At 40.9% G+C, this 25,005-nt stretch overlaps 1 protein-coding gene across 3 annotated transcripts in view; it reads left to right on the forward strand.

The window, feature by feature from the left end:
* The window catches only part of znf469.L (zinc finger protein 469 L homeolog), a 97,042-nt gene that overhangs the window by 33,914 nt on the left and 38,123 nt on the right, over positions 1-25,005 (forward strand). The window contains exons 2-3 of one of the 3 annotated variants that reach the window (XM_018257991.2): positions 3,130-3,375; positions 5,187-5,284. The gene's annotated coding sequence lies outside the window, so the exon portion shown is untranslated. The remainder of the gene's footprint in view (positions 1-3,129; positions 3,376-5,186; positions 5,285-25,005) is intronic. The other 2 variants (XM_018257990.2, XM_041590207.1) reach the window with 2 other exon arrangements.

The following is a 25,005-nucleotide window of genomic DNA, read 5'->3' on the forward strand; positions in this document are numbered from 1 at the left end:
TAGCTTTTATGAAATCATACTTTTATAAACAGAAAAGCCACCATGAGCAAGGCCTATGTCTTACTACATTAAAGCTGAAGAGCACCAATGTAAATGATACTACTGAATGTTTATACATGCAATGTTGTATGTAGCAACACTAATTTTGATTTACAGCACTATACGCCTTGTTCTACTTGCAGAAAAAACAATGGGAGCTGTACTGTTCAGCACCCTAATAAATCAGAGATAATTCCGTATATTTATAGCCCTAGCTTATAAATCCTATACCACTAAATATTCAAGATCATCAGTCTCGGCACAGTGGAACAGTTAAAAAAAAACTATTTCAAACATTAGAAGTATGTGCGTACTTACAGGTAACTCCAAAAAATAACAATATGAATATTTATGCCTAATTACAGATACTGTAACTCAAATTTATGGCTTATTTTGGATATTTCTTAAGGCATATATATTGTATGATCCATTGATTATTACACCAAGCCTTCAACACAAGAGTTTTAGAGGTGCCCAAGTATGGTTTCAAATATTATCTGGATATAAATGTGAACAGTTACCCTACCAGACCAACAGTGCATGACTAAGGATTAAGGTTGCCTCATTTTCTGGAAAAATAATGCTCAAATTCAAATCTCTATTAAAATTCTTTTTATGTAATAACATGGGTGACTGTTATCATTTTAAGAAGTTGGCATGGTAAAAATACCAGCTAGGTGGCAATCTGAATACTGGTCTTCATTTTATTCTGTAGTCTATCTCATCTATTAAGTCACTGAGTTTCTGTAGACAGCTTGGCATTTAGCCAAGGGTAGTGCTCTTGTGTAGTCATTTAGGTACCTGGAAGGAAAACATGAAAGTCCTTTCTGACACCAGTTAGACCTGCTGACACCTGTAAAAGCCACTTATTATTAAAGCCATATGAAAGCCAGCAATGGCATGCATGACATAGGCATAGGCGATGGAATAGTTCTATGTGCTTCCTTTACACCATCCATGACCTTTCATATTAATCATCTGCAAGAGCTATATTTTCAAGAAAATAAGAATGGCGACAGCATTTGTCACATTATCAGAAGACAAAAGGGCAGCTATAGCCATAGTGTGACTAGTGTAGGTGCAATGAGGCTTAGAACCTGTATGGGCCCTGTTAGCACTAGGAAGGAGGAGATCATTAGAGAATATGCCCATGCCATAGTCTTGCACTCAGTTCTTCTCAGATTTTACTCTACATTTTCTTATGGGATTTACGAAGGCAATGGCTAGGGAGGAAAGGTTCTCACTGGGGTGTTAACCCCATACAGAGGGGTTAAATTCTGCTTATGCTGGTGCTCTTTTGGCCTAAGCGAAGACAATGAAACCCAGCTTTTAGTTCTAAGAATTTTCCATTATTTCATACCTCCCTTCACATCAAAATTTCTGTATTTGGTCATTTTCGTAGAGAGTCGGAAACTCAATGTTTTCCGGCTTGCCAACAGTCTAGTGTTTCAGTGGAATGTAAGTGGAAGCAAATGGTTCGGAGGAAATTACATTTGCAGGGCTAGTTAACCTCTCTGTGTCTGACTTCAAGAAACCAATTTTTCATTGCACTTTTGACTTCCTGGATTTACTTGCTGAGGCAGATCACAGCCAACCGACAGGCAAATGAGAAGATTGCTTCCTTCAGCCTGCTGAAAAACAGCACACATAATGAGGTCTTGTCAAGGCCTAGACCTTTCGCTGTTTTAACAAGGCGTTTGATAATAGAGCAGATTTTATATTAGAAATAGTAACCTTCGCTTTAGCGTTACATAACAAGTCATTAGCAAACAAGTCTGGATGTATGAACCTCAGTGCATAAAGATGCCTTTCATACAACCCTACTGATTGGTTGCAGGACTCTGTTGGCTTTGCTGGTCACTCACACATCATACCACTGCTCTAGAGACCTTAGTAAACATGGACTCCGCACTTTGTGCAGCAGGGACAGTCACCTTAGGAGAAACACACACCCAAGAAAACCACAACTTTTTTATTTATGTGTGATACCCTACAGGCAATATATTAGGATTCATTTCATATTGAAAGGACAGTGTTGGGTGTAAAGAACTGCACAGGATTTCACCAGTCAAAACACCATTCAGGGAAATATTTTTGCTTCCTTTTGCTCCTCTATATTTGTGCTGTGTACCATTACTACTTTATATCTGTCTTGAGCAGTGTTTCCCAATAAAGTCATCACATGTATCCTTCTTCATCCCGAACAGCTATATACATTTAGTTCAATAATTCTTAAAGGTTGTTGTTCACCTTTGAGTTAACTTTTATCATTATATAGAGAGTGATAGTCTGAGAAAATTTGCAATGTTGTTTTTGAGTTATTTAGCTTTTTATTTAGCAGCTGTACAGTTTACAATGTGAGCAATCTAGTTGCTAGGGTCCAAATTACCATAGCAACCATGCACTGATTTGAATAAGAGACTGGCATCTGTTTTCAGATGGTGTCCCCCATTTGAAAGCTGGAAGGAGTCGGAAGAAGGCAAAAACATCATAAACTATAAGAAAGAAAAAGTGAAGGCCAAAACTTAGAATTAGCCGTTCTATAACATACTACAAGTTAACTTAAAGGCGAATCACCCCTTTAACTAGCTTCTAGTTCATTGGGAACTACCCATTGTGAAATGTTTAGATAGTGTATTACTGAATGTTACCCTTTTTAAACCAACCGCATTATTATTGTATTCTGACTTCTTGTGAGGTCAACTAAAACTGGCAGTTTTTCTCTCACTGTATAATGACCCCCCTTCTATTTTTACTAATGCAAGAGGGTAGTAGAAGCTCATTATACACAGTTCACTGAAGCTCATTTACATATTGGCCTTAAAGCATAGCAGTGATGAAGTTCAATGGCTTCAGTCTGGTACTGCACTCTGCTGTTTTACCTCTTATCAAACACTTTAGTTCAATGGTGGCCCTCCAGAAGCCTGATGACTGTTACACTGCCTTTGTGATGCTGATCGGCCACTGCAGAACAGTTCAACAGCCATTAAAAACAAGCTAAGAGAAAAGGGATATAAAAATATATCTGCACAGATATACACATAAATATGCATAATTACATAGAGTTTTTTTCTCTCTTTGTTTTTACAGCTGGGAAGAATATACAGTGTTGACGTCTGTCTTCCTTTGGCTGACACTTAACCTGCTTGATCCACTTGGGGTTTCCTTCTAGCCTTGGATGTTTAACCCCTTAACTGAGAAGCTATCCTAATCCTACGTCCAAAGCGAGATGATCAGACATCAGGTGCCTTCCTAAGGCCCAAAGGGTTAATCCATGGCAGAGTAAATGGATAACAGTTTGGCAAAGGTAAGTCGTGCCCAGCTCCTGCACACACGGTATGTGTATCATTTTCATTTTGATACAAATTTACTGTGAGCAGATTGTTGGGTATAAACAGATCAGTGGTGTAGAGAGAGGTGTTTTTTGAGCACACAAGGGTCTATTTACCAAGTGAATTTACGCATCTTTAGAGTGTACAGCTTGTGTCAATAGTGCTTCCCACTACACTACATATATTTATGCAGTAGCATTGTACATTTTGTGCCTTCTGCGTCACCCTGTGCTGTTTTTCTTTCTAAACAGAAGGCCTAGCTTCTCTAAACAGAGACTATTTCAGTAGAAATGCACAGTACTGTGCAATAGTGATGGAATACAACCTTATAAAATGGACAGAAGAGCATCTAGTGGATGTACAGTGGTGCAGGAATAGGCAACCCTGGTGTGGCTGCTGTCGAGCAGATTTCAGCTGGTGGCTGGGGCATCCAGGCAGCTGTAATCCTGCAATAGCTGGGGCATTAATGCTTGTTGTGTCTTTATCATCATTTCAATATAAGGTAATAACTATAATTGCAGTACAAGTTATTACAAAATGCTTAACACTAGTAAAATAATGAGCTTACAGTATGACCAGGAGGAACTTTGTTTAGGCTTTGGAGATTAATTTGGAAATCTTTTATCTATTGGCAAGTAGTGTTTTACTGGGGAACAGAAGATGAGCTCTGTAAAAGTACAAATAACAGCTGTTGATTGTACGTGGGCTGGGGGTTATTATTAAAGTGAAACTGACTAAGAAAAAACAATTGCAACCAACCCCCTAATGCTCTGAGTCAGTGACTTAAAGGTCAAGGAAAGACCCATTAGGGAATACGGTGCAAATATGTTAGACACCCCCCCCCCATGAATGTATGTTTTTTTTCCTGGTGGTAAGAACTGCGCCAGTCCAGGGAAAAAATTAAAGCAGTGCCATGCCGCCATCTTACTTACCATGGCACTGCACTGCATTCCTTTCTTGTTGGGCTGGTACAACTTTTCCTAAAAAGGGCACTGACCTTTTTGCTTGCTTGCATCACCCAGGTAATGGGTCTTTCCTTATACTATAACCTTGGCTGATCTACTTAAAGCTTTCACGCTGCACACATTACATTCCCACAGAACAATATGTTTGCAGCCATTAATTTAAAATTAACTGCCAAAAACTATTTTTCGGTAGCAGTAAAAAAAATGTTAGTTTAAGGAAGTGCTCTAATAAATCATTTATATCAAGCATTCAGTACTGTGTGTGTGCGTGTTTAAGACATTTCCCCTATAAACAAGAAGGGCAAATGGTGGGGTTGGCACTGAACTGCCACTGCTGGAGAAGGCAGAGTCATTCTTGTATTAATATCTGGTAGAAAATGGGGGCAAAAAAATGCCCCCTTCCTCTCCCGAATAAAATAAGAGAGCATAAATGTCATGAAATGTAATAGGCTGTGATTCAGGAAATGTGAGTGCCTTTAGAATGTGTGACTACTGCCAGGCCACTTTAATTCTTGTTCCTCCAGTGCAAAAGATTTAAAGGGGATTGAAATACTCTGCAGTAGCTGGGGGAAAAAGCCCCTGCAAAATTTGCCCAAAGTCAATTGAGTAACCCAGGGTAAGCAGTCAACAAATGTCTAATTGATTGTCATGAGATCCAGGACAAACCCAAATGTTAGAAAATCTAGCCATCCTAATAAAAGAACAAAATAGCTGCTTTTTTTGTATGTATGTTTTGGGAACTGTTAGTGAGATGATCTCCAGAGAAAGAAACAAGAGACCCAGCTGGGTTTGTAGAAGGGATACTGAAAGTGCCTTGACTGATTCTCTCTCGCTGTCTCTCTGTTCCTAGAAGACCAGTTCATCTGCAAGTACTGTCTTGCTGCTTTGCACCATTGCTACATTATACCACAAGGAAAATAATGTGACTGCCACAAGGTCTCCAGAAAGGTACAACAAAATACTAATCTATCTTCATTATCCCGTGTGGACACAAAAATAAACTGTATTTCCTGTCGCACTAACGATGTTCCAGATTGTTTCTGGGAGTTTCATGTTTGGGGGGTAACCGAAACTTTAAGGACTCTTACAGACGAGCGTTTGAAGCTGCGATCCGTTTTTATGCGTTCAGCCGCAAGGGAGCGCAGGAGTAGACGCATTCAGTTTTTTTCAATGGGGCTGTACTCACACAGGCGCATGTAGGCGCCGAACGCTGGTTGAGACGCAACATGTTGCATTTTTCCTGCGTTTGACGCCTGTGTGAGTACAGCCCCATTGAAAAAAACTGAATGCGTCTACTCCTGTGCTCCCCTGCGACTGAGCGCATAAAAACGGATCTCAGGTGAGCGCAGCTTCAAACGCTCGTCTATAAGAGCCCTTAAAATAGCTTTGGATCAGCAGATTGTAAATGATGTTTCATACCACAAAATCAGATCAAATACCAAAAAATCAGGATTTGCGTTTGAAAATTACATTTGTAAATGACTCATTAACCATTAATTGGATTTCTAATTAGTAGCTATTCATGGCATTGCAGCATTCATAAACTACCTAAATCTGCAGTTTCTTAAAGGGGAGGTTCATCTTTAAGGTAACTTGTATTATGTTATAGAACAACCAATTCTAAGCAACTTTTGAATTGGTTTTCATTATTTATTTTGTATAGTTTTATAGTTATTTGTCTTTTTCTTCTGAGTCTTTGCAGCTTTCAAATGGCCGTCGCTGACCCCTTCTAAAAAAACAAATGCTCTGTAAGTCTACAAATGTATTGTTATTGTTACTTTTTATTACTGATCTTTCTATTCAGACTCTCTCCTATTCATATTCCAGTCTCTTATTCAAATCAATGCATGATTGCTAGGGGAATTTGGGCCCTAGTTTATTCAGAAGAGCTGCTGAATAAAAAGCAAAATAACTCAAAAACCTTCAATAATAAAAAATGAAAACCAATTGCAAATTGTCTCAGAATATCACTCTCTACATCCTACTAAAAGTTATGTCAAAGGTGAACAACCCCTTTAAGGTATTTCTTTGTTAAAGGGGTAGTTCACCTTTAGAATGTTAATGAATGTCCAGTTCTTTAATTGATCTTCCTTTTTTATAGTATTTAAATTATTTGCCCCTTTCCAGTCTCTCACTCAAATCATTACCTGGTTGCTAGGGTAACTTGAACCCAAGCAACTAGATAATTGCTGTGGAGCTGCCGAACAAATACAAATAATAATTCAAAATACACAAAAAATAAAAAAAAGGTTAAATGGCAAATTGGCTCAGAATATCAATAACTACTTCACAGCACAGTGAATCTTAAGAGGACTACTCCTTTAAATATGATTGTACCTGAGAAATTGGCTTATATATATATATATATATATATATATATATATATATATATATATATATATTGTACAGGCATGGGATGTAATCAGTAACGTAACTAGGTGGGGAAAGACCCGGGTGCGGGCCGGGCTCCACCCACCCCCCTCTGTGCCGATTTTTTGCACGGCTGCAGCCGCCTAGAGTGGGGAGCGATCTGCCAGGGGGCCCTGGGTCAATCGCACCCCCTGCTCCCCCAGTAGTTACACCACTGGATATTATTCAGAAACCCATTATCCATAAGGTATCCACAATAGAGGAAGCAGACCCCCCCGTCCCCACTGTCCCTCTCCCCACCAACCGCTCTCTAAAAGAATTTTTTTACGCATGCCTCATTGAGCAGATAGTCAAGCAAAGGTGTAGGGGGTTGTCCTGGGAAGGAGACAGGGAGTTGCTATGTACGCTGGGCCCTTTAGAAGATTTTTAGCTGGGGTGGGATACAAGCACTAGTTCCGCTACTGCAAGAATGATGAGCCAAAGTACACGAAAGACATCCAAGTCTTAAGAATTCTCGATAATAGATCCCACACCTATCCTTCAATTGCCATGTCTATCTGCCAAAACAAATATGTCAGAAATAACTAGCTGAAATGTACTTAGTGGTGCTCTCATTGCATATTTTTCTGGATACCATGTGACTTAACTAATGCACTTTAAAGGAAACACAAAAAGCGAGCTGGTCTTCGGGATGTTGACTCAGCTCAATGCGATCACTTTTTTCATGGCTGACCTCAATGTATCACGTTTCCTTCAGTAAAAGTGTCCAAAGTGGCTGGGGAAGGCCTGGCCACACAGAAGAATAAATTGCTTTTGAGATCCATTTAATCTTGCCGTCAGTCTACTACATTTAAAATGTCCAGACTGAGGTTAATCTAACCTATGTAAATCTGTACTGAACACATGGTTCGTGCCTTAGACTTCACCTCGGCATTAATAGAAATTATTTATAGCTATATAACCTGATCTGCATGTGTATTAGTGCTGGCAGGAAATTTATAGAGTCCATTATTTCAGGTTTATATCATGTCTTCTGGAGGCTCCATTTCTCCTCCTCCTCCTCCTTCTATCTAACATTGCTGGTTTAGTAAGTGGTCTTTCATTTACTGAGGCCTTGAACTAATTAAAGAATAATTCCGTATCGCAAGTGAACTCTCTGCAGACCTATAGAGATTCCCACATGTAGACAATTTTTAATGTTAATGTCACCTACAGAATGATACTGACTTTTAGTTGACCTTCAAAGCTGAATGCCTAGGTTTGAGCCGGCACTGCATCATCAGCTATATAGTGCCACATCAAAGCAATATCTTTATTACAAGCGCATCGTCGTTACAATGTCTACAGACTTTAAAGTGTATTATGATATTCTCAGATGTGGCAAAGTATATTTGTATCTTCTTATTACCAATCGGGTGTGGCTTGCTCATTGAGTCAGTAGGTTGGCATTGCTTAATGTAGACTATAGCATCTGGCTGGGTCTTTGAGTCATCTGGAAGCCCACGGTTGATCACAAAAGTTCTGTGGTGTAAAATCAGCCTGTAATTTACTACCTTCCCTGTGACCTCTTGTTAATGTCTACAGCACAGATGTCAAACAGCATCTGTTGAGAACTACAACTCCCAGCTATTAGCTGCAAAAGAATGCTGAAAGCTCGAAAGGCCCCCATACACGGGCCGATAAAAGCTGCCAACAGACCGAGTCGGCAGCTTATTGGCCTGTGTGGGGCCATCCGACGGGCTACCCCGATCGGATCGCGGCCGCATCTGTGCGTGTATGAGGTCCCGTGATCCTGCCGCCCATGTAGGATCCATTATGATCCGATCGTTGGGCCCTAGGCCCTATCAGGGAGAGATCCGCTCATATGGAGATATCGGCAAACGAGCGGATCTCTATGTCTATGGCCACCTTAACTTGCAACTGCTGGAAGGCTATGGGTTGGACAGTGTAAAGATTAACAGCGAATGTTGCCACTCTTTGAACCACTTCAGCTAAACGTGGACCTTTCATTCTCATTCAACATGTGTTTTATGCAATATAGCTCCTAAATGAGTGGATTTGTTTAGCGGCCCATTCTCTCTCACTTAACGTATCTACATTTTTCCATGTGCTGAAAGAGCCAAAAATGTGCCAAGATACCACAGTTAATGAACAATCGATTGACTTGCACAAATGCTTTTCCTATGGAAATCTAGTGATGACTAAGAGAGGTTGCAGCAGTCAAGTCCCTTATGACAAGAAAGGAAAGAAGAAGATATTGTTTCTGTCTGTGGTGACAGAAGATATATCAGAGCCTGTGATGTCATCCCACACTAACTGCTCATTCCCACATCCCACATGTTGTGCAATCTCGGTTTTCAACATAAAGTTGATTTCTCCTTTGAGAGTCCTTTTGCAGCCGCTTTGTCTGAAACTGACGGCCGGAGTGAGGGAATCCCTGACCTCAGACACAGGCTGGCTTTTATTTTGCTTTACTGGAAGAAAAGCCATCAGTTAATCATGGCATCCTTCAGCTCTAAAGAATGCTACTTTGGTTAGACAGAAAGAGCCAAGGTGCCAATTTATATTATAATATCAGCAGTCATTTGAACAGCTCTATTAGATCTAATTTGTTTAGTCTGCAGGCTGACTGGGATGCTTCTCTTTCAACATATGAGCATTGTTATTTTTACACTAGCTAATGTTTAATTGATAGGGCTGGGGGCATAGTAGAAGTACCAGTTTGAGATAATACTGTTGGTGGTGGGGTAAATGCAAGAATAGTCTGTGAATATTATTAAAGGGAAAAAGAAGGAATGATTTGAATTTATACAAAGCTTCTACAGGCTTCCACGTCTATCAGAGAAAAAGAGCTTCTGACACAGCATACGGACCTTCTTATGGGCATCTTGAGAGTTGCACTTTATGTATTCTCCAGCTGTTCATGTAGGCTTTACTTCATGAAGATCTGACATATCCCATATCTGTACTTTACATCAAGCAAAACTTACCATCCAGAAACGAACTATCTCATCGACACAGCTGAAAAGGAAAGAGTTGTTCATCTTTGTGTTCATTTTTAGTATGACGTAGAGATTGATATTTTGAGACAATTTGTGGTGCTTGAGTTATTTAGATATTCATTCAGCAATTCTCCAGTTTGCAATTTCAGCTATATGGTCGCTAGGGTCTGAATTACCCTACCAACCATGCACGGATTTGAATAAGTGATGGGAATATGAATAGGAGAGGATCTGAACAGAAAGACAAGTAATAAAAAGTAGCACTAACAATACATTTGTAGCCTTACAAAGAAATTGTTCTTAGGAGGGGTCGTGACCCCCCCCCATTCGAAAACTGGAAAGAGTCAAAAGAAGGAGGCAAATAGTTAAAAAAAATATAACAAAAAATAAATAATAAAGACCAATTGAAGTTGAATTAGCCATTCTATAACATACTAAAAGTTAATTTAAAGTGAAGCACCCCTTTAAGGGGCATGTTCTTTTACACTAGTTGATACTGCCCTTGTAAACCTTCCCTTTATAGTGCCCCCACTAGAAATATGGCCACTGTAGTTATATCACAGATTAGAGTGGACTGAGTAGCAAACAGATAACTCTCTGTATCGCCATTTCTAATTATATGTAATACATTTAGCCCTTTTTTGAAGCAGACTATGGTGTTTGTTAGGGTCCCTGTTATGGCTATATTAGAAGAGTTGTTACACAACCATTAGCCTCTGATTTCATGCTCCTTGTGCATTATTGTCTCTGACGATTCAGGGAAAACCTGTCTATGAACTGATGTGCCTTTGCTTGAAGATTGTGGACGTTTAGCATCTATATTAAAGGGAAAATAGCAGGCACTATAAACGTAGCCATACTGTATTAGGTGCTTTATAAATCTATTTGCTAAAGTGCCAGGCCAAGCAGAGGGTGTGTCCAAAGCTGCTGACGATCTCAACCCACCCCACTGCTATTGGCGAAAGGCCCATCTTGTGATCTTCCAAGACCCTGAACTAGGGGTAGACAGACAGAAGAGCTATGTGTCTCCCCAAGTGTTGGGCCCTAGACATGTGCCTCTTCTGCCTACCCCTAGTTTCTGACCCTGATTTGCCAAATAAGTCTCTGTAAAGCTAACTTGTGCTAGGCAGACCAAAAGCAGTTAATGTCCAGTTAGTGCTTGGGTTACATTTGATGCTAAGTGGAAGATGTGGTGTAGTGTAACTACAACTACTACAGGCTACTGTGCAATAAAATAGGAAAAAATGGATGCCAGGAGATTCTTGTGACAAATTTCCCACAGGTTTACTTACAGTCATATGAGGTATAGGCAGACATAATATCATAGACTAGGACAGATGGATGAGACAGCTGCCATTAGGCAGCAGTACCTTGAAAGTGGCCCGGAACCCACCCAGCGGAGTGGTCAAGGAGAAGTAGTCTAAGCCTGACGCCCTATCCACTGTGGTCCCTTCACTAAAGGTTATCTAGGAGGAGCCTTGGGAAGCTACTGTCTGCTACAGATCCTTGATGGAGCACAAAGCTGCTCTTGCTATATGTTCTCTATATCTTACTCTCCTAGAGAATACTATAACAGATCTAATCCTGTCTCTAGTTAACCTCATTGATGGGGTTCCCTGGTCCCCAACTCAGACATTAAAGGTACTGGTCCCTTCAGGGCAATGGCTTTACTGGGCCTTGGTGTACCCAGGCTCAATGGGAACAACCAGCTGATCAGGACACCAGCAGCCAAAGATGAAGATCCACCCCTTTCCAAGAACTATATTAGAGTGTGGCAGAAAGTGATCATTATACCTCTTAGCCAATGAGGATAGGTTAAAGTAAACTAGATACATGGGCTTTTGCCCAGCAACTAGGGAAAATAAGGAAGGGTAAAGAATTAAAGCCATAGGGGCATATTAACCCTATGGTCCCTATATCTCATTTTTTTGTAGTTCTCATTTTTGAGATATAACTGAATGAGCTCCTTTAAGATTATTTCCTGCTGACAGCAACTGAACTTGTTCATAGCCAGCTTTTATCTCAGTCAGTAAGTCAGCTTGTTTCAAGAAGGATCTTAGGTTGAACTAAAACAAAAATTATGACCATTTGTGATATGGATTTATTGAGCATTCACTATAGTTTAGGGGATGTTTTTTAATCAATATGTTAGTTCCCCTTTGAAACTGAAAAACGTGATTAATGCATGTTGGTGTTATTGATATCCTAATGAACAGCTCATTGTGATACATTGGTACTTTATTAAATCATATATATATATATATATATATACAAAAATGCGTGTAGTCCGCACACCATGAAATGGAAATAACCTGGGTGCTAGTCCAAGTAAATAATGTGTAGCAAGCGTAGGATGACAGCACTCCAAGGATTTGACAAACAAAATATGGTATCAAAAATAGAATAGGTTTATTAGATCCGACGTTTCAGTTCCTCACAGGAACTTTCTTCAGGGAATACAGAACACAGTGCACAGTGGAACGCTTAAAACAACAATTTGGCGCCAAGCAAGGTTGCTAGGCAACAGTAAACAACGTGAGGGACACCATAGGACCCCAACCGTGTGGGGAAATATTTGGAGATTAAAAGCAAACATGGTTGTGGAGTAAAATATCAGACCTATTCACATTGATCTTGCGCCAGAAATGACAGGAAACCAGGATAATAACGCGTATAGTACAGAGAGCATGGGGGCGTGTCGTACCGCCCATATATGGACCTTCAGAGGTGGGTGCGGTCATTCACCACACAGGCATCAGTGGGGCGGTGCGTATTGACACGCATGGTGGGAACTCCCAACGGTAGCTCGGCTCATCTCCCCTAGCAACGTGCAGCGGCTTCATTAATGCAGAGGCTGGGACCCAGTAGTATAGTGGCTGCAGCGCACATAGGTGCGGTGCTGCGCACATCTCTACCATTGGTCCGTGCCTATAAGTATGCGGGAGACTGAGCCCTCTGTTACCACCTGTGCCTATTAGATCGCCATGACACCTTGCCTGTTTGCCCACATATTAGGACCATCACTAGCTCTTGTAGGAGGAGCCAACCCTTCCGCTCCATTTTACCTGGTTTCCAAAGGTGAATCAGAAGCGACAATGATCAAATATAGTGAGTCATGGGTCTGGAAAGTAAAGCAACATTGTTGCAGCATAAAAACTGTGACAATTAGCAGGCAGATAAGAATTGAAACAAACATTAACAGGGATGTAATGCATCAACACAGAATATAGTACATCTAGAGAATCAGACAAAGCATCCCAAGGGCAATAATTCGTTAAGTCCTCGGGGGGCCACAGTGTCCAATTTATGAATCCATCTGGATTCTCTTCTGAGTAATGCCTGGTCCCTGTTACCACCCCTAGCCAGGGGTGGTTGATGGTCGATCGCCATACACCTGAAGGTAGGGAGAGTGTGCCCTTTGGACAGAAAATGTTGAGCTACTGGCTGCAAGGCTTTGCCTTCTTTCAGGGCTTTACTGATGGACGAGCGGTGATTGCTGATCCGTTCCTTCAATGTTGTACATGTTTTCCCGACGTAATACATACCACAGGGGCATGTAATGATGTAAACGATATAGGTCGAGCAACAACCTAGTCTGTGCAAGATTTTGAATCTTTTTCCCGTATGGGGGTGGGGAAAGTCAGGCCCCGTAAGTAGGCACCGGCAAGTCACGCAATCAGGGCACTTGTAGCACCCTAATTTTCTCTGGGAGGCTAGCCAACTGGATTCCGTGTTTGTAATGCCCTTAAAGTCTGTTCTCACCAGTAGGTCTCTGAGATTTCTGCCTCTCCTGTAACCCATCATAGGTCCCCTGACGGAGTGTAGGCTAAGAGAGTCGTCCAGGCTCAGCATGGGCCAGTGTTTGTTGATGCTGGCTGTTAAGTGACGGGAAGCTGTCGAGTAGGTCGTAGTAAAAATCAGGGTGTTCTTGGAACCCTCCTTATCCTTAGGGCTCGTTTGCAGAAGTTCAGCTTGCGTGTGGTGGAGGGCCCTCTCGAGTTGTTTGTATAGTGAGTCCTGTGTGTATCCTCTGTTGAGGAATCTGTCAAACATTTCTCGAAGCTGTGTTTCGGCTGTCTCTCTGGAGCTGTTATTGCGTATTACCCTTAGAAATTGTGAGTATGGGATCCCCTGGGTAGTACTTGGAGGATGGTTGCTTGCTGCATGTAGGATCGAATTGCGGTCAGTAGATTTTCTGAAGAGTCTGGTGCCAACTCCCGGGCCATCTAGAAAAATGTTCAAGTCAAGGAAATCGATGTTCAATCTGCTGTAGTTGAGGGTAAGCTTAATGGGACTGTCTCCCATGTTCAGAGCCTGATGGAATAAAAGTAGCTTTTCTTCTGAATCTGTCCAGATAAAAAACAAATCATCTATATAGCGGAAATAAGTGAGTATCGAATGGCCACAGTAGGGGACTATGTTCAGAGTCTCAAATTCCAACATGTAGATGTTGGCATAGGACGGTGCCAATGCACTGCCCATCGCCGTGCCCGCCACCTGTAGATAGAATGATTGTTCAAATCTGAAGAAGTTCCTTGATAGTGTGAGTTCCAGGAGTTGGATTAAGAGCTCGATAGGTACATCTCCAGGAGGTGAGGCTTGCAGAGCTCTCCTGCAGGCTTGTACCCCCTGATCGTGAGGGATCACTGTATAAAGGCTTTTAACGTCCATGGTCACCAAAATACTAGACTCTGGGATGGGTGGCAGCTCCTTCAGTCTTCTGATGACATGTCCAGAATCCTGTGTGTAAGAGGACATAGATTGCACCAAGGGCTGTAAGTAATAATCAATGAAAGTTGAGACAGATTGGTATAACGAGCCCACCGCAGAAATGATCGGTCTGCCCGGGGGAGCAGATAGCGACTTGTGCACCTTAGGTAAAGTATATAAAATGGGTGTTCGGGGGGTATTTTGTCACCAGAAAATTAAATGTGTTCACATCTAACCACCCAGCATTCTTGGCCATCAGCAAAACTGAGTCAAGTTCCTTTTTGAATTTGATGGTGGGGTCGCCAGGGAGTAAGCGATAGGTGGCAGTATCAGAGAGTTGACCAAGGATTTCTGTTCGATAGTAAGCATAGTCTAAAAGGACGATAGCTCCACCCTTATCGGCTGGTCTTATGACAAGTTCTTTGTCGTCTTTAAGAGTCCTGATTGCCCGTCTCTCTTGCGAGTTGAGATTGTGATGAGGCCTGAAATCGTGCTTCATGTTGTCGATCTCTCTACTGAGGATGTTGCCAAAGGTTTTAATGGCTGCCGGGGGATTTGGAGGTTCAAAATTGCTTTTCGCCCGGAACTTGGGTATAGGAAGCTCTGTTGTATTTTTAAAATGTTCTTTAAGTTTGAGTTTTCTCTGGAACTTGTATACATCAACCAACAGGTCAAAAGGGTCGGGTGGGGACGAGGGTACGAAGGACAAACCTTTGGAAAGCAGTGAGGTTTCGCCAGGCTGGAGGATATGTTTGCTTAGGTTGAAGATTATGGTTTCTTCCCCCTGGGGGGTTTTCCTCTTATGCTTATGCCCTCCCCGCCGCGTGTGCCTTCTGTGTCTTCTTTTTCTTTCACCGCTTTTGATCTTGTGGCTACTCCTAAAAAAGAAGTGTTGTTGGTCTTGTTTTCTGGTCCGGTGTCTGAATCTGTGGATTGGTCAGAACTGTCTACCGAGGTAAAGGACTTGGGGATGCGTTTCTTACGTCTCAAAGGTACTCTATAATTATCCGATCTGAGCCCCATCAGCCACCCGTAAACTCGTCTCGCTTTATAATCATCAGACACCTTTTGTAGTTTGTTCTGCTTAAATGAAGTTAAGTCCTGTTTATATTTATCCACCAGCTTCTGGAGCTTGTCTAGCCAGTCAGAGGATGTGTCTGCTTTAAGTGTATCTAGGTGCTGTTGTTCCAGGACCCTGATCTCCTCTCTAGTTGTAGCCAGTTCTTTTCCAACCTGTTCCACTACTAATAAGATGAGGTCGAACGAACACCTATTAAGTATCCCGCACCACTTCGCACAGAATTCTGGGCTGTTCCTCCCCAGAGTGGGAATATTGCTCACTCTGAAGCAAGGCTCTGAACATGGGAGACAGTCCCATTAAGCTTACCCTCAACTACAGCAGATTGAACATCGATTTCCTTGACTTGAACATTTTTCTAGATGGCCCGGGAGTTGGCACCAGACTCTTCAGAAAATCTACTGACCGCAATTCGATCCTACATGCAGCAAGCAACCATCCTCCAAGTACTACCCAGGGGATCCCATACTCACAATTTCTAAGGGTAATACGCAATAACAGCTCCAGAGAGACAGCCGAAACACAGCTTCGAGAAATGTTTGACAGATTCCTCAACAGAGGATACACACAGGACTCACTATACAAACAACTCGAGAGGGCCCTCCACCACACGCAAGCTGAACTTCTGCAAACGAGCCCTAAGGATAAGGAGGGTTCCAAGAACACCCTGATTTTTACTACGACCTACTCGACAGCTTCCCGTCACTTAACAGCCAGCATCAACAAACACTGGCCCATGCTGAGCCTGGACGACTCTCTTAGCCTACACTCCGTCAGGGGACCTATGATGGGTTACAGGAGAGGCAGAAATCTCAGAGACCTACTGGTGAGAACAGACTTTAAGGGCATTACAAACACGGAATCCAGTTGGCTAGCCTCCCAGAGAAAATTAGGGTGCTACAAGTGCCCTGATTGCGTGACTTGCCGGTGCCTACTTACGGGGCCTGACTTTCCCCACCCCCATACGGGAAAAAGATTCAAAATCTTGCACAGACTAGGTTGTTGCTCGACCTATATCGTTTACATCATTACATGCCCCTGTGGTATGTATTACGTCGGGAAAACATGTACAACATTGAAGGAACGGATCAGCAATCACCGCTCGTCCATCAGTAAAGCCCTGAAAGAAGGCAAAGCCTTGCAGCCAGTAGCTCAACATTTTCTGTCCAAAGGGCACACTCTCCCTACCTTCAGGTGTATGGCGATCGACCATCAACCACCCCTGGCTAGGGGTGGTAACAGGGACCAGGCATTACTCAGAAGAGAATCCAGATGGATTCATAAATTGGACACTGTGGCCCCCCGAGGACTTAACGAATTATTGCCCTTGGGATGCTTTGTCTGATTCTCTAGATGTACTATATTCTGTGTTGATGCATTACATCCCTGTTAATGTTTGTTTCAATTCTTATCTGCCTGCTAATTGTCACAGTTTTTATGCTGCAACAATGTTGCTTTACTTTCCAGACCCATGACTCACTATATTTGATCATTGTCGCTTCTGATTCACCTTTGGAAACCAGGTAAAATGGAGCGGAAGGGTTGGCTCCTCCTACAAGAGCTAGTGATGGTCCTAATATGTGGGCAAACAGGCAAGGTGTCATGGCGATCTAATAGGCACAGGTGGTAACAGAGGGCTCAGTCTCCCGCATACTTATAGGCACGGACCAATGGTAGAGATGTGCGCAGCACCGCACCTATGTGCGCTGCAGCCACTATACTACTGGGTCCCAGCCTCTGCATTAATGAAGCCGCTGCACGTTGCTAGGGGAGATGAGCCGAGCTACCGTTGGGAGTTCCCACCATGCGTGTCAATACGCACCGCCCCACTGATGCCTGTGTGGTGAATGACCGCACCCACCTCTGAAGGTCCATATATGGGCGGTACGACACGCCCCCATGCTCTCTGTACTATACGCGTTATTATCCTGGTTTCCTGTCATTTCTGGCGCAAGATCAATGTGAATAGGTCTGATATTTTACTCCACAACCATGTTTGCTTTTAATCTCCAAATATTTCCCCACACGGTTGGGGTCCTATGGTGTCCCTCACGTTGTTTACTGTTGCCTAGCAACCTTGCTTGGCGCCAAATTGTTGTTTTAAGCGTTCCACTGTGCACTGTGTTCTGTATTCCCTGAAGAAAGTTCCTGTGAGGAACTGAAACGTCGGATCTAATAAACCTATTCTATTTTTGATACCATATTTTGTTTGTCAAATCCTTGGAGTGCTGTCATCCTACGCTTGCTATAATATATATATATATATATATATATATATATATATATATATATATATATATATATATATATATATATATATAATATATATATTATATTATATATATATATATATATATATATATATATATATATATATATATAATACATTCATTGCACCAAGTCTTTTGGAAAAGCAATCATTAAAACAAAAGAACAAAAGAGTTAATAGCTGGGACAGTGACAGGATTTGAAATGAATGCTGTAGATGAGCACAGCGTCAATTTAAAGACTTTAGTGAATAAAGCAGTGCAATAATAAATTGCAATCTCTTTGTGTGAATAGCTGGAGACATCCCACCCAGCATCTTCTTCAGATACAAGCTATATATTTCCCACCTTTGCACAAAGTGCAAGAGCTCTGTGAGCTCACCCACACTCTGCATAGATCCTACAGTATGTCCATTTAGTTCCTGTGTTTGCACATCTGTTAGCTGTGAAGAGTCCCCTTCACAGGGAACATATGAGGAGCTGCTTTCATCCCTCAGCCCAGTGAGAGAGATAAATCAAATTGAAATGGTCACATAAAATATGCAGCTAAATAACATACTCCAGGGAGCCCAGAAATGTTGACCTTTTTCCTGCCTTTTATCTGTATTTGCTTCTAAATAAATGGGGACTTTCTTCCTGGCTGGATTTAAAACCAGAAAAGAAGTATACATTGCCTTTATTCATTTTTATTCTTTACATTTTGGGGGTTATTTACTAAACCTCGAATTTATCTGGTTTGGATTTTTTGGGGCAAAAACTGACATTTTCAGTGGAAATTTTTTTATACCCCGATGCTGCAAAAAACCCAGATCTGAAAATCCGCCATCTCAGACCTGTCCTGTATAAGTAAATGGGAGAGACACCAATCTCAGTTTGATGTTATCATGGTTTGAGTTGGGTTTAGCGGTGAGGATTTCAGACAAATTAATAAATCAAATAAAATCTGGCATGGGAATTTGGTCGTTTTTTTTCTTTAATAAACTAATGAGATCAATTCTGAGTTTAGTAAATAGCCCCCTTAAAGGATAACTTTACCACCAAAATGAATACAGATGGTTTATATCATATTAAGTGGCATATTAAATAAACTTATCAAACTGGAATATATATTTAATAAAATATTGCCCTTTTATATCCTTTGCCTTGAGCCACCATTTCATGATGGTCTGTGTGCTGCCTCAGAGATCACCTGACCAGAAATACTACAACTCTAACTGTAATAGGAAGAAGTGTGGAAGCAAAAGACACAACTCTGTCTGTTAATTGGCTCATGTGACCTAACATACAGTATATGGTTTGTTTGGTATGTTTGTGTTCACAGTGAATCCTATGATCCCAGGGGGCTGCCCTTATTTTTTAAAATGGCAGTTTTCTATTTAGGATTATCCAATCGCACATACTACTAAAAAAGTATATTATTATGAAAATGGTTTATTTACATGAAGCAGAGTTTTTACACCTTAGCTATTTTATGCAATACCTACATTGTTGGGGGGTATAGTTTTCCTTTAATATTTGAAGCATTTGTTATGATAAAATGTGCAAGATTGTGTCGAGGAGGATGAATCCTGCAATTCATTATACAGCGATATAGGGAGCTTTTGGTGTGTGTCTGTGCAATAAAGCCTTTGTGCTTTAATTTGCTGCATCTGCTAAAACATTGTGGCCTCAGTAAGGTTGCGCCTTTCCTACTACTTTCCAATATCCCAATAATCTGCAGACGTATCATATATCACTCCTTTTTAAGTCATACCTCCCAACATTTTGGAAGTAAAAAGAGGGACAAAAATTTTTTTCGAACGTAGAACAGCGAAATTGTTTGACCACGCCCTTTATGTGGCCACACACCCTAATTACCATGTTCATTTTACAAAATTTGGCAGGTTATGAAAGTTTGAAAATATTTCTCCTTATCTAAACAGTTTTTTGTGACTCAAAATTGTTACAAAGTATCTTATTTGCACCTGGTGGCTGTTCTGTGCTCTCTGCTAAAAGTGAGAATTAAGTGAGAAACTTTGTTTCTTTTTCTGGCTGTTCAGTGCAGAGAAAATAGGGACTTTCCAGTACAAATGAGGGACTGCAGGTTGAGCTGTCAAAAGAGTGACTGTCCCTCCGAAAAAGGGACAGTTGGGAGGTATGTTTAAGTTTCCTACGTATAAGTGCCCCCACTACCTGCCTCTTAGGGCTGTGGCACACAGCATGGGGCCTATTTATTATGCTGTGTAAAAACTGAAAGAAAACACCACTGGTGTTGTTGCCCACAGCAACCAATCAGACCTTTTCTTTTGTTTTTTAACTTTTAGGTGACTGTTGAAATGTAATTTCTGATTGGTTACTATGGGCAACATCAGTGGTGATGTTTTTCTCCGGTGTTTACACAGCATGATAAATAGATTGCCATTGTGTCGTCTTCTGCAGTTGTCACAGAAGTGACCATTTTCAAGCCATCCCTACTTAAGAACATCAACATCTACCAAAAGTGTGGGAAGATAGACAGGTTAAGGGATGGCCCTTGCCTTTTCTGTTTCTGCTGTATGTTAGGTTATAAGCTTTTTGTGGCAGGGACTCCATATTGTTTAATTATAGTTTGTGTATCTCTTGAAATATACACATACATGCATAAGAATGACATCGACTCTGTTTGCAGTAGCAGCCATAGTGGTCACTCTCTGTTGTGGGTTATTTGCCATTGACATGTAGGTGTAGATAACTTATAGAGATTTGCAAGATGCTGTAAGTACATGTACACTCCACAGGACTGTCTGTTTATTCCTGTATGATCTCTCTTTCTCTCTCTCTCCCTCTCTCTCTATCTCTCCCTCTCTCCCTCTCTCTCTCTATAATTTCAGGGAATGTGCTGATTGGTTACTCGGCATAAATGTGATGCCCTTTTGACACAGGGATTCAGACTGGAAAATCTGTCCTATCAGCCTAGCAGTCACACTTGCTGTAACAAACTTCTATGCATTCATTGAATAATCTGTTGAATGTTTATCTAAATGAACATACACATTCAGCTATATTATTCAGCCTCTACTGATAACTGTAGTAGAATATTGACTCATAAACAGCATGCATTTTGCCAAATCACATGATATTCATGCAACATTATCTCTTATGCCCAGTACAGCAATAGGATCTGTTATCTGGAAACCTGTTATTTAAGAAGACTGTCTCCCATATACTCCATTTCATTCATATAATTCTATAATTAAAAAATGGTTTCCTTTTTCTCTGTAATAATAAAACAGTCACGTTCAATAGAGGAGGAAATGAACGGGAGCCTTACAAAGCCACGGGTGAAAAACAATGTTAACTTCAAGTATGACGGAAAGAGTGAAATTCTAAGACAGTTTTGCAATTGGTTTTCATTTTTTGTCATTTGTGGTTTTTGAATTTTTATTCAGTAGCTCTCCCGTTTGCACAGTGTCGTAACTACCGGGGGAGCAGGGGGTGCAATTGGGCCAGGGCCAGCACCCCCTCAGGGCCCCCCGGCAGCTCGCGCGCCACTGGATTCCGGCCGAAGATAGGGGTGGGGGGCCCGGCTGTGCATCCCGTGCCAGGGCCCGCCCCCCTCTAGTTACGTCACTGTGTTTGCAATTTCAGCAATCTGTTTGGTAGGGTCCAAATTACCCTAGCAACATGCATTGATTTGAATAAGATACTGGAATATGAATGGGATAGGACCTGAATAGAAAGGTGAGTAATAAAAAGTAGCAATAACAATAAATGTGTAGCCTTACAGAGCAATTGTTTCTATATGGGGTCAGTGACCCCCATTTGAAAGCTGGAAAGAGTCAGAAGGAAAAGGCAAATAGTTTCAAAACAATATAAAATAATGACAACCAATTTAAAAGTTGTTTAGAATTAACCATTCTGTAACGTACTAAAATTTAACTGAAAGTTGAACCACCACTTTAAAAAATCGGTGTCCATATTGCCTTCTCTTGTTTTTGTCCCAAAGTGCCTGCACTCTGTGACATGTGACATATAGCAATGACAAGGCATATATGAAGCTACATTTACTGTACTTTCTCAAGAATATGTACAGTACATATACATTTTTTGTAATACACCTGTATTACAAAAAATGATAAAAAGTGATACAAATAATTGACTTTGGTTTTACATTCCAAACTGAATAAATTTCTAGCAACAGTGTAACTACTGAACCAGTTTGTTTCTACCAAATTCTTCCTTATAAATAGCAGTGTGAATTTCTTTTCCATTTAGTAAAACCAGTTTGGTGCCAGTACCCAGTCATCTTCCCTGCTTGTGTTATTTGTAGGTTTTTATTAGCACTGGCAAGGAATCAAACTGAAAGGAAAAAAGTAGCAGATCCAACATAGCAACATGTACTATAAAAGGGATAGCTATTCTTCCAGGAAAGGTGTGTCGGAGATGTTCCTGCCATATAAAAATCAAATTCAACCTAAGCACTGGGCCATATTTATTACTTAGTTGGGTAGAAATAGGATGTAAGGAAGCGGAAGATGTTTTTTTCATTCTTGAGAAGAATGGGGGGACAGCTTAAGAAATGGTGCATTGTTTCAGAGTGAAGATAAATGAGAGTCTGCGTGTTCCTGTGAAAACATATGTGTTCACCAGTGACTTGGTCTTCCACACACAGGGTGCCCTGTGTGGGCTGACAGCAATGGGAAATTGTAGTGTAAAGTGATCCCATCCAGAAGAACACAGATCCTTTTCACACAGGCCCCAAGCTCCCTCCACCCTTTCTCTGTCCCTGCGCTTACTAATAGAGCACACTAATACACTAATAGAGCACACTGCCATAGGTAATGATAGAACCATCCAGCAAATACAATGAGCAGATGTGAATAGTGTCTAATTGTGTTATGCTGCAGATTCACCCATGACCTTCTAAGTCTAAGCACCCAGGAAGCCTTGCATATTCCAGAGGGGTGGGGGGGGATTTATTAATCTCTTTCCTACAATGTATGAACTGGAACTAAAGTGGCCATACACGCTCATTTAACAAAGTTGGAAAACAAGTGGATGTATTTATGTGTTACATTTAACAAGGGCATTGTGGGAGTTGAAGTCCTGCTACATTTGGAGAAAATGACCTATCCCAACCCTAAGCCATAAATATTCAGAGAAACTGAAACTGGCTTTTGTGGTGAAATAGATGCTGTTAGCTATTAGGGCGTTATTGCCTGAATAAACTGTTGGCTGTGTTAATGGCATATTCAGCCTCTGGTAAACCATCTTTATGATTCAGCTTGTGAAAAAAATAAATGAGCAGCCTGAGGCTTCCATACAGGGGGGGCATGCCTTAGCTAGTGGATGAATATTGGCATTATCTATGGTCAGAAACGGAGACCTAGAAAAACTGCTCCTGCTGCTTATTTTCCTCCTTGTGCAATGGAACTGCTTCCGGTGGGAATCTAGTGAAAGGGACAGTTTGTGTTGGTGATGGGAAGCAATTCTGGTTATAGCAATGTGGTCTGATGCCCCGTTGCCAAGTCTGCGGTGCCTCTTAACCTCTCCAGTTCCTGAGGGGGCAGTTACATTTTAAAGAATGTCAAATTTGTAGAAATTGCTTGTAATCTTTTCCACAATTTATTAAAGGCAGCAAATTAAAATAAAAATATTAAAACTGTTTCTGAATAAGAAGGTAAGATGTGGTCACATTTGCAGTATATGGAAAATAGTACAGTCGTTTATGCACCAAAAAAACAGGGCAAAGGATTATGGAGGCCTTAAGTGACAATCTATTTTGACTTTATAGGCTCACTGGCTGTTGGCATATTAAAGAGAAATTATAGTGACCAGTTATGGATAATGTATTTGTTAATTCTTTTTTGTACTTTTTTGCATGTGTTTTCTGGTAGAATTAAGACAAGGCTTATTTCCACATCCAAAAATGATCATTAAGGTACTAACATTCTGAAATACTTGAGTTTTTTCTTCATTTTTTCTGAGAACAATTGTGAATATAAAAATACATATTTCTTTGTCATTTTTAATAGGAACGCACCGAATCCAGGATTCAGGGGTTCGGCCGTTTACAAAATAGTGGATTCGGTGCATTCCTAATTTTTAACCCCCCCGATACATTTTTCCTACTCCAAAGATGATATTTGTTAAGCCAAATGTGGTTTTCCAATAGATATCTATTTTAAGTAGAAAAAAATTCATTTGATTTTTATCTGAAAACTGAAAAATGGCAATTTATTCCATGTTTGGTCAGTTTAAGTAGAAGTTTCTGAGTCTCACAGCAAAATGACTTTCACACTGCCTTAAATAAAACCAAGTTCATAAACATGTATTGAAACTGTGCCCACTATTCAGTTGCAGGATGTGCTTCCTATATAGTTATTCCTTTGACTGGCAAACCGTATATACTAATGAGTATTAAAACTATTTTGGAAAATGCCACATTCATATACATAAAAATGTATCCAATACATTTGAGGCCTATTAATCAGTTTTTGAGCTCAATGAATGGTTTAGTTAAGAAAAAGTCAAGCTAATTTCTTAAGTTTAATTGCCCAAACAGAGAATCAAAATATTTGTCACTTTCCAAGTTCCAGGTTCTTACGAGCAGTTGTTGGATGGGTCCTAGGTAATCAGGTTACCAGTGCGTTACACCTGAATAATGGTAAGGGCTCTTACTGACGAGCGATTGAAGCTGCGCTCCCCTGCCGCAGCCGCAGGGGAGCGCAGGAATAGACGCATTTAGCTTTTTTCAATGGGGCTGTACTCGCACAGGCGCGTGTAGGCGCCAAACGCAGGAAAAATGCATGTTCGGCGCCTACATGGTCATGAAACTCCTCGGTAACTTATAATATCCTTATATTTTACAAGAGGGGGTACTTTATTCACTATATATATATATATATATATATATATATATATATATATATATATATATATATAAAACGACCGCACTCCAAGGACTTTGTGTCTCAAAAGCCAAGTGAAGGTTTATTCTTGCTCAACGTTTCAGCGCTCCAACTGAGGCCGTCTTCAGGAGGGTCTGCCTCAGTAGGAGCGCAGAAACGTTGAACAAGAATATACCTTCACGACACAAAGTCCTTGGAGTGCGGTTTGTTTGTTTTCTACTATATATATATATATATATATATATATATATATATATATATATATATATATAGTATTGTGCCCTCGTAACCCTTAAACGGCAACTGCCTGGGTGCTGGTCAAATTAACGATTCATACAATATCCAAAAAAACGAACTCCAAGGGCTTGTATAG

The sequence above is a fragment of the Xenopus laevis genome, chromosome 4L (genome assembly GCF_017654675.1).
Source record: "Xenopus laevis strain J_2021 chromosome 4L, Xenopus_laevis_v10.1, whole genome shotgun sequence".
NCBI classification, from domain to species: domain Eukaryota; kingdom Metazoa; phylum Chordata; class Amphibia; order Anura; family Pipidae; genus Xenopus; species Xenopus laevis.